This window comes from Tupaia chinensis, unplaced genomic scaffold, assembly GCF_000334495.1.
Source record: "Tupaia chinensis unplaced genomic scaffold, TupChi_1.0 Scaffold144326_1, whole genome shotgun sequence".
NCBI lineage: Eukaryota > Metazoa > Chordata > Mammalia > Scandentia > Tupaiidae > Tupaia > Tupaia belangeri.
In genome coordinates, this window is record NW_006204184.1 from 884,759 (window position 1) to 893,365 (window position 8,607).

Genomic DNA, 8,607 nt, shown 5'->3' on the forward strand with positions numbered 1-8,607 from the left:
GGTTTTCAGAGGGGAGTTTCTCTCCCTTTACTGATGGGGGTTGTGGAAAATGATCCCTCCAGGGTTTTCTGTCTTCAGGTGTTTGGTTCCTGTATACCCAAACCTTTTCTGCTCCCAGTGTTTCTGGATGGCAAGCTGGACAAGTAAGATTTTATTCCTGGATAGGTGAGGGTTACAGTGGTGTCAGTGCACATGGGGTAGCGACTCCTGCCTCCTTACTGCTCCTTCTGTCTCTGGGACTACAGGAAGCAGGTGGTGGTTCTGGAAGGCCAGAGCAGTTCCTCTTTCTCCACAGCAGGCTGGGTGGGGTGTCCCTGCTGATGAGTTAAGGTTGAGCAGCATCGGTGTCCCTATTGTTTCTTCTATCCTAGGGCTCCCTGTTGCTCCTTCTATCTCTCCATATAGTCTTTATTGCAGCAAAGTTTGTAGTAACATAAGATGGGAAAATCTCTAAATACCCATCAGTGTGAGATTACTTAAATTATTATGGTATATCCATATAATGGATTATCACACAGCGTAAAAAAAGGGACCTGAGGGCCAGCAGGTAGCATAGTGGTTAAGGTGCTGGACTCTCACCTGGTTGACTGTGGTTCAAGTCCCAGACCTGGCAGCTTTCAAATTCATGCCAGACACATGTGTGTGCATGCTCAAAATCCCAAGAAGAGACTGGAGGAGAAGGGATTGCTGCACTGCCATCCCCCCGGGGAGGGCGCAATTTCTTGCTTTCTGTCTCTGTGTCTCTGGCTAGCACACTCGCCCTATAGCAAAAATCTCTAAAAAAACCAAAACAAACAAACAAACAAAAAACAAAGGACTTTGTACATTGGTGTGGAAAGAATTCCAAACTATGTTAAGATGTGAAAGAAGTAGGTGCAGAGCTATGTATTGCCATTGGGTTTTGTTTTTTAAAAGTGAACAAAAGAATGCACTTGAATAGAGTCTGGAGGGCTACACAGCAAACTAAGAGTACCCGTTACCTATGGTGGGAGAGGGTGGTAACTGGAAAGATGAGGGACGGGATGGAAGGAAGCATTTAAGTGCATACTTCTTTTGTACTTTTAGAAAAGCTTATTTATTTCTTCCAAGAGTGAGGGAGTTAGCATCTTCAACAGGGACTTGACACCACGAAGCACCCCCAGCTTTAGTCAGCCTGGGGTCATAGGCAATGCACATGCTGGACACACTCAGGTCTCGAGGTAAGAACCCAGATCCTCCCCGTGTGGGTCAGCCTTGCAATGCACAGCATTTGACTGTGCCATGATCCAGTCCCTTCTTTAAATTTTTTTGATGTTCAAATGATGTAAATGTATTACCTGCCTAACAGTTCAAGGAAATACAATGGATTAACATTTAATTTGCTAGAGGGCTTGTGAGTTCGCTGGGGAGACACACACACACAGACACAGAACCCCCTTCTCCTCCATTCTCCTTTGGGGATTTCGTGCACACATTCCCGGCAGGTTTTTTTCAGGCTGTCAGGTCTGGGACTTGAACCGCATAGCCAGCCATGTGAGATCCAGCTGTCTTATCCACCACACCACTGGCTGACCTTACATTTTTAAATAATAGAGGAAAAATCAAAGGAAGAACAGTAATATTTCATGACACATGAAAATGAAATGGAATTCCAGTTTTGGTGTCCATAAAGTTGTTTTGTTGGTGCGTTCGTGTGCTGTCTGTGGCTGCTTAAGTGCCGTGATGGCAGAGTGAGACTGAGAAGGCGAAGATATTTACCCACTGGTCTATTACAGAACAAGGTCACCACGCCCTGCCCTTGCCACACTGTGCCCCTTTTCGCTTGTAAGTGCTCATCCCTGCCCATCCCAACTTGGCCTGGGTAGCTCCTACTCGTGATGCCTGCCTCTCTCACTCAGGAAGCTCCCACTGCAGCCTTCTCTACCCCCAGAGAAAGGATGAAGGCCCTTGCAGTGGCCTCTGACTATCCTCTGGCTTCCCCTATTTGGGTCTTGGCATGCACCCCAGTGATTCCAGTTGCCGGTTTTGGTGTCTCCTCCACCATGTCGTTGGTGTGCCACGTGACTCGACTGGGGCTGTTTTGGAATCACAGCCCCCAGCCTAGTCATTGGCATAGAGGAGGACTCCTGAAAGTGCTTGTTGAATGAATGAATGTGTCTCTGTGTTAAAATTAAATAGGCTTTCAGTTAGAGAAACACCAAAATGCTGCTTTGTGGCCACCTGGCATAACTCAGTTTACATTCCTGCCTCTTCACAGCCTGGAAAAGAAATAACAACAGTCCTACTAATTTTAACCTCATTTCTTCCCAATCTAGAATGAGTCAATCCAAAGGACAAATGTGTGTGTGTATTTTTGCTGTGCTGGGTGGGGGAGTGCTTAATCCTCCAGCCCATTGAAGTGCAGAGAGGAGTCCACACAGACACAGGCAATGGGGGGCCAGCTGGGGAGAAGGGGATGGATGTGGAACTGGGGCTGTTGGTGGATCCATGGGCTTGAAGTTTCCCAATCCACACTCTAGGCCATTGGCGTGACCCGATTGGATCAGATTGCTCAACTAAGCATTCTGGATCCACTAGAAGAAAATACTTTTCTTTCAGGAATTGCCAAGGAACATATTTGCTTAAGTAAGTCCTCACAGGTCGGCGAGGTGACTGTTTATAAAATAGCAGTATAGCCAAGCTGCTTCTGGAGCCCTACCTCCCACCCCCACTCTGGCAGTTTCCTGTGGCTCTGGGAGGCTGGCTGCAGGCTGCTGGCCCAGCAGCACTGTCCCTGGAGGGCCTTGCCTCCCAGGTGGCTGCAGATCAGAGGGCTCGGCACTGGTGTATCTAACTGGTTGTCAGCACCTTCAGTTTCTCAGATCTCTGTGGTTGAAGGTGCTTATCCTTACTTGAACCATGGAGTGTTAGTGTATGAAATTAAAATGCTTGGCTAGCTCTTTTTTTTTTAAACAATGTTAATTGCGGTCAAATGTACACAAGCTGAGACTTACCATCGTAGCTGTTTTTCAGTGCAAGTGCAGTGGCATTAAGCACCTTCACATCTCTACGCATCCACAACCAGCACACATCTACGGAACTTTTTCATCTTGTACTGCTGCAACTCGATCCTCGGTAAACACTGACTGCCATTCTCACCAGCCCCTCACAACCACCGTTCCGCTTTCTGTCTCTATGGATATGGCTAGGGGAGGGACCTTGTGTGAGTGGAATCCTACAGTATTTTTCCTTTTGCAACTGGCTCATTTCACACAGTGTAACATCTTAAAGGATGTTGCAGCAGGTGTCACAATTTCCTTCTTTTTAAATTTTTTATTAAATTTTTTATTTAATTTAACTTTTTTGGGGGAGAGGTTTTTGCTATAGGGCGTGTGTGCTCGCCAGACAGACAGAGAGACAGAAAGCGAGAAATCACCCCCCGGGGGGATGGCCACGCTGCAATCCCTTCTCCTCCATTCTCCTCTCGGGATCTTGGGCACGCACGCACACGCGCCTGGCATGAGTTTAAGCCACCGGGTCCGGAACGCAAACAGCAGTCAACTACATGGGAGTCCAGTGACATAGCCATTACGCTAACTGCTGGTCCCAAGGATGTTGCAGCAGGTGTCATAATTTCCTTCTTTTTAAAGACCAAATAATATCCCACTGTGTGAGTGGACCACATTGTGCTTATCCATTCATTCCCTGATGAATGTTTGGGTGGCTTCCAGCTCTTGGCTATCACGCATAAAGCTGCCATGAACATGGATGTATAAATATCTCTTCGAGATCACTTTCAAATCTTTGGGTCTATTTCCAGAAGTGGAGTTACTGGATACTATGGAATTCGAAGATTTTGTTGGTTTGTTTGAGGAGCTACCATACTGTTTGCTAGCTTTAAAAGTGAACAAATGAACAAAAAAACAAAGCTTTCCTGAACTTCGAAAAAAAAAATTTCAATAAATGAGATCATTGTTTTGCCCCGGCTTTCCCCCAGGGCCTTGAAATGATGAAGCAACATCGTGGCAACAGAAGGAGCTAACTTCCTGGGGTCAGGGTCAGGCTGGGGCCACAACTGTAGGTAGCAGGTTTGTGCACACTTGCCTGTTTCCTGGGGAGGGTCATTGCATCTTCTAGTTCTCAAAGGGATTCATGACCCCACTGAAGGCTGGAGGTGAAGATATGGAAACCTCAGTTATCTCCTTGAATTCTCAAACACAGCCTTCTGGCCCCTGGCTCTGACAGCTCTCCCTTTTCAGCCTTTGGGTCCTGCCTCCAGGCTCTGCCTCCTCCCATAAGCCCTGCCTGGCCTGGTTTGCATGTTGGGGCCACAGCCTCTTATGTCCAGGCCCAACATAGGGTTCTCACATCCCAGCCCATTGGTAACCTTGGGTATCTAATCACTACTGTTTGAAAACAACAGACTTCACTGTTTTCCAGCAGTCTCTTGAGTCCCTACAATCTGAGGAACAGAGCTGCTGAGCTCTCCTGTTCTCCCTCCGCATGACCAAGTCCTGGGAAAGAAAGTGCATTGGCAAGTAATACAACTTGATTTCCAATGGGAGAGGTGATAATTATATGCGACTTTATTTGGAGATATGTCTTTTCAGAAGCAGAACGAGGTCCCTGGGGTGGCCCAAGGCAGTGGGACTGGTGTCCTTATCAACAGGGAGACTTGGCATGCAGAAAGGGATGATGACACAAAGGGTCACAGAGAGCAGGTGGCTACCTACATGCCTACATGCCACAAGAAAGGCCTGGAATGAGTCTTCTCTTTCCTGCGAGGAACCAACCCTACCCATGTCTTGGTCCCCAACTTCTGGCTCCCCAGAAGTGTGAGATGATTGTATCATTATTTAAATTTTATAATGTGACTTATTTTCATTTGTGCATCTTCTATCCCCTAAGGATTTATTGCTCCTAGGGGCAGGAATTACTACCTAGACTGCTCAACACCCTTGCAGCACAGACACGTCTTACTCAAGAGGCTTAGGTCTGAGTTTCCCAAGGCTGCGCCACATGCCGGGGAAATTCACCAACAGAACACATTCTTTGCCGTTTCTAGCTTCCCGATTTCTGCCGTGTTCCCTGGCACATGCTGCATCACTACAATGTCTGCTCTCAGACGTCCATTCCTCATGCCAAGGTCCTTAATTTACTTGAGACTGCAAGTGGTAATTATCCAATGTTATCTTCCTCATTTATTTGTTGGCATATGTCTATAAAGAGACTCTGCTACTCATCTGCACTTTGTATAGGAAAGGTCTGTGCTTTGATCTGAATGTTTGTGCTCCTCCAATTCATACGTGGAGCTCCTCAGCCCCAAGGAGATGAGATTAGGAGGCGGGGCCTTTGGAAGGGGATTAGGTTATGAGGACTCTGCCCTCATAAATGGGATGATTAGTGTCTTTATAAAGAAAAGACTCCAGGGAGTGAGTTAGTCTCTTTGACCACATGAAGCCACAACAAGAAGGTGCCCTCTATCAGAAAACTGCCCCATCACCAGACACTGAATCTGCTGGCATCTTGATCTTGGACTTCCCAGCCTCTAGACCATGAGAAGTGCACTCATTTGTGCTGGTTGTAGGCCATCCAGTTTATGGCATTTTGTTCTAGCAGCCTGAACCAACCAAGATAGTCTGATACATGCTGGGTCTTTCCTTTGATCTATCAATTTCAGAATGAGGGGTTGACTTCCTAGCAAAAGTGATGATATTGTTTTTTATCATTTGGAGCTTGTAGATTTTGACATATTAATGTATTGTAATCAATTGCAGTTTCATTTTCACTGCTGCTTAAGTGGCATTTGTGGCCAGTAGGAGCACCTTCACGCTGGCTCTCAAAACTTTTGGCCCAGTAGTCCTGGAGCTTCCTTGTCTTGTGGTGTGACAAGGTTCTCTGCTCTCATGGGTTATGTTTCTTGCCCCAGACCTGGAATCAGCCATTGCCCCAAGGACCTTTGCTGGTTTTGATAAACAAACAAAAGCCTTTTTTAAAAGTGGGTTCGTAATTTTAAGAACAATCTGTGTGCTACGGAAGCTCATTGCTGCTGGGTTGATTTTTGTTTCTAGACCTCTTCAGTGTTCCGTGTGAGGAATTATAAACACACATACAAACACACACATGTTAAATAAGATATCTCATAGCATTCAGAAATAATTCTAATTAATATTCAAGACAACAGTGTAAGTTTGTATAGTTTATGTATATACACATATTTGAATTAGAATATGAAATACTCTTGTTTTATTCTATGCCATACATAAACATAGCGAAACCAGCCTTGCACTGCCGTGATTGTGGAAAAGACTTTGGAAAAGTATGTTTATGCATCTGCTCTTTCTACTGTCCCATTCGCCCTGTGGCAACCCTCTGCGGTGCCGGTCAGAGGGGTGTGGCATCACTGTGGAACCCTTCTCACCCGGTGATGCTCGTTCATCCTTGATCACACATGGACACTCATACCGATGCATACCGCCAGGATGTATTGATGTCCCTGCAGTCACTTGGGTTGCCAGAAGCTCATTGTCTAGGAGATTCCTATGAAAGGAGTCATGGCAACACCATTCTGCATGCTCTGCTTTGGGCAAGAGTTCACTTCATTTACATGTGGAAGATGCATTGAGCTGGATATAAAATCCTTCTCTCTGATTTTCTTTCCTTGGCTTTTCTTTTCATTTTTCTTTTCTCTGTTTTTCTTTTCTTCTGGCAGAAACCATTGTCGTTAAGCATTCTAGAAGAATCTAATTTTCTTTCCGTTATATTCTTACTCACTTTTGCTGGATATCTAAAGACTTTTCTTTCTTTTAAGTCTAATCATTTCAGTAGAAAATACCTCAATTTTGCTTGCTCTGGGCTGACTTTCCCAGGTGCATGCTGTACTCTTTCAATTTGTAGTTCTTAACCTTTCCCCCCCAGCAAATTAGACATTTTACTGCTTGTTCTTTTTATCTTTGTGAAATCCTGTTATGTAAGTATTCATCATTTTCTATCAAATCTTCGTCTCTATTCATTTTTTATTTAAAGGTATCTTCTTCTATTTCTCTTAATGCATTATGTGTTGAATTTATTCACTTCTGACGACATTTAAATTTAATATTATTTTCTAAAATTAAAAAATGCTTTTAGATTGTAATTATTTTTTTGGAGAGATTTTTTTCGCTATAGGGCACGTGCGCTTGCCAGACAGACAGAGAGAGACAGAGAGACAGAAAGCGAGAAGTCACCCCCCAGGGGGGATGGCCACACCGCAATCCCTTCTCCTCCATTCTCCTCTCGGGATCTTGGGCACGCACGCACACGCGCCCGGCGTGAGTTTAAGCCCCTGGGTCCGGGACGCAAACTGCGGTCGACTACGTGGGAGTCCAGCGACATAGCCATTACGCTAACTGCTGGTTCCCTAGATTGTAATTTTGACTTACAATTCTTTACCAAGTCTATCACCTCATTGTTGATTTTTTATAATTCTGATTTATGCTGTTCTTTTATTTCTTAGATAATTTTCTTGATGTTTTCAGCTTGCTTTAAAGAAAGGATTATGGGACCAGCAGTTAGCGTAATGGCTATGTCGCTGGACTCCCATGTAGTCGGCCACAGTTTGCGTCCTGGACTTGGTAGCTTAAATTCAGGGTGCGTGTGCATGCATGTCCAAGGTCCCGAGAGGAGAATGGAGGAGAAGGGATTGCGGCGTGGCCATTCCCCCTGGGGGGTGATTTCTCGCTTTCTATCTCTATGTCATTTTTTTGCATTATAGATCTAAGTACATTTATTCAACACTACAATACTGTACACTAATAAGTGGTCATAATGGGGCAGCAGGTGGCATGGTGGTTAAGGTACTGGACACCCACATTGCTGACTATGTTTCAAGTTTCAGACCTGGTGGCTTGAAAATCACACTGGGAGATGGTGTAATGGTTACATCACTGGACTCCCATGTAGTTGTCCACGGTTTGAGTCCCGGACCCAGTGGCCTAAACTCACGCCGGGCGTGTGTGCGTGCGTGCCCAAGATCCCAAGAGGAGAATGGAGGAGAAGGGATTGCGCCATGGCCATCCCCCCTGGGGGGTGATTTCTCACTTTCTGTTTCTCTGTCTCTCTCTTTCTGGTGAGCACATGTGCCCTATGGCAAAACAAACAAACAAACAAAAACAAACAAACAATAAAACAAAACACCTTTCCAAAAAAGAAAAAAAAATAGAAAGGATTATAGCTTCATTTGTGCACATCCTTCTGCAATGCTTTCATTGTCTACAGAGATGTATTCTGCTCCTTTTTGTCTTCTTCCTTTCAGCAACTTTGTATAAAATTTGTCTTTGGTCGTCTTCTAACGCATTTTCATATGAAATTACAGTTTTCCATCACTTGTGGAAAGGAGGTATACGTTAGATTTTAGAATTTCTCATATGAAGTGCTCCCTCTTCTGTTGATTTTGGGAACTGTGAAAATGCGTATGTCAGTTTTCCTGTTTTCTCAATTTCTTCTCTTCCCTTACTTTAGTCTGGCCCTTCTTTTTTCTCTGCCCATGTTGTTCCTATCTCACTTTATTTCTATTCTATTCCCAGCAGTATCTCCTCAGAGGAGTTCTTCTATTGGAGGGAGTTATGAGACCTAGTTCAGCCAGTCTTTTCCAGTCTTTCTGGGCCTTCT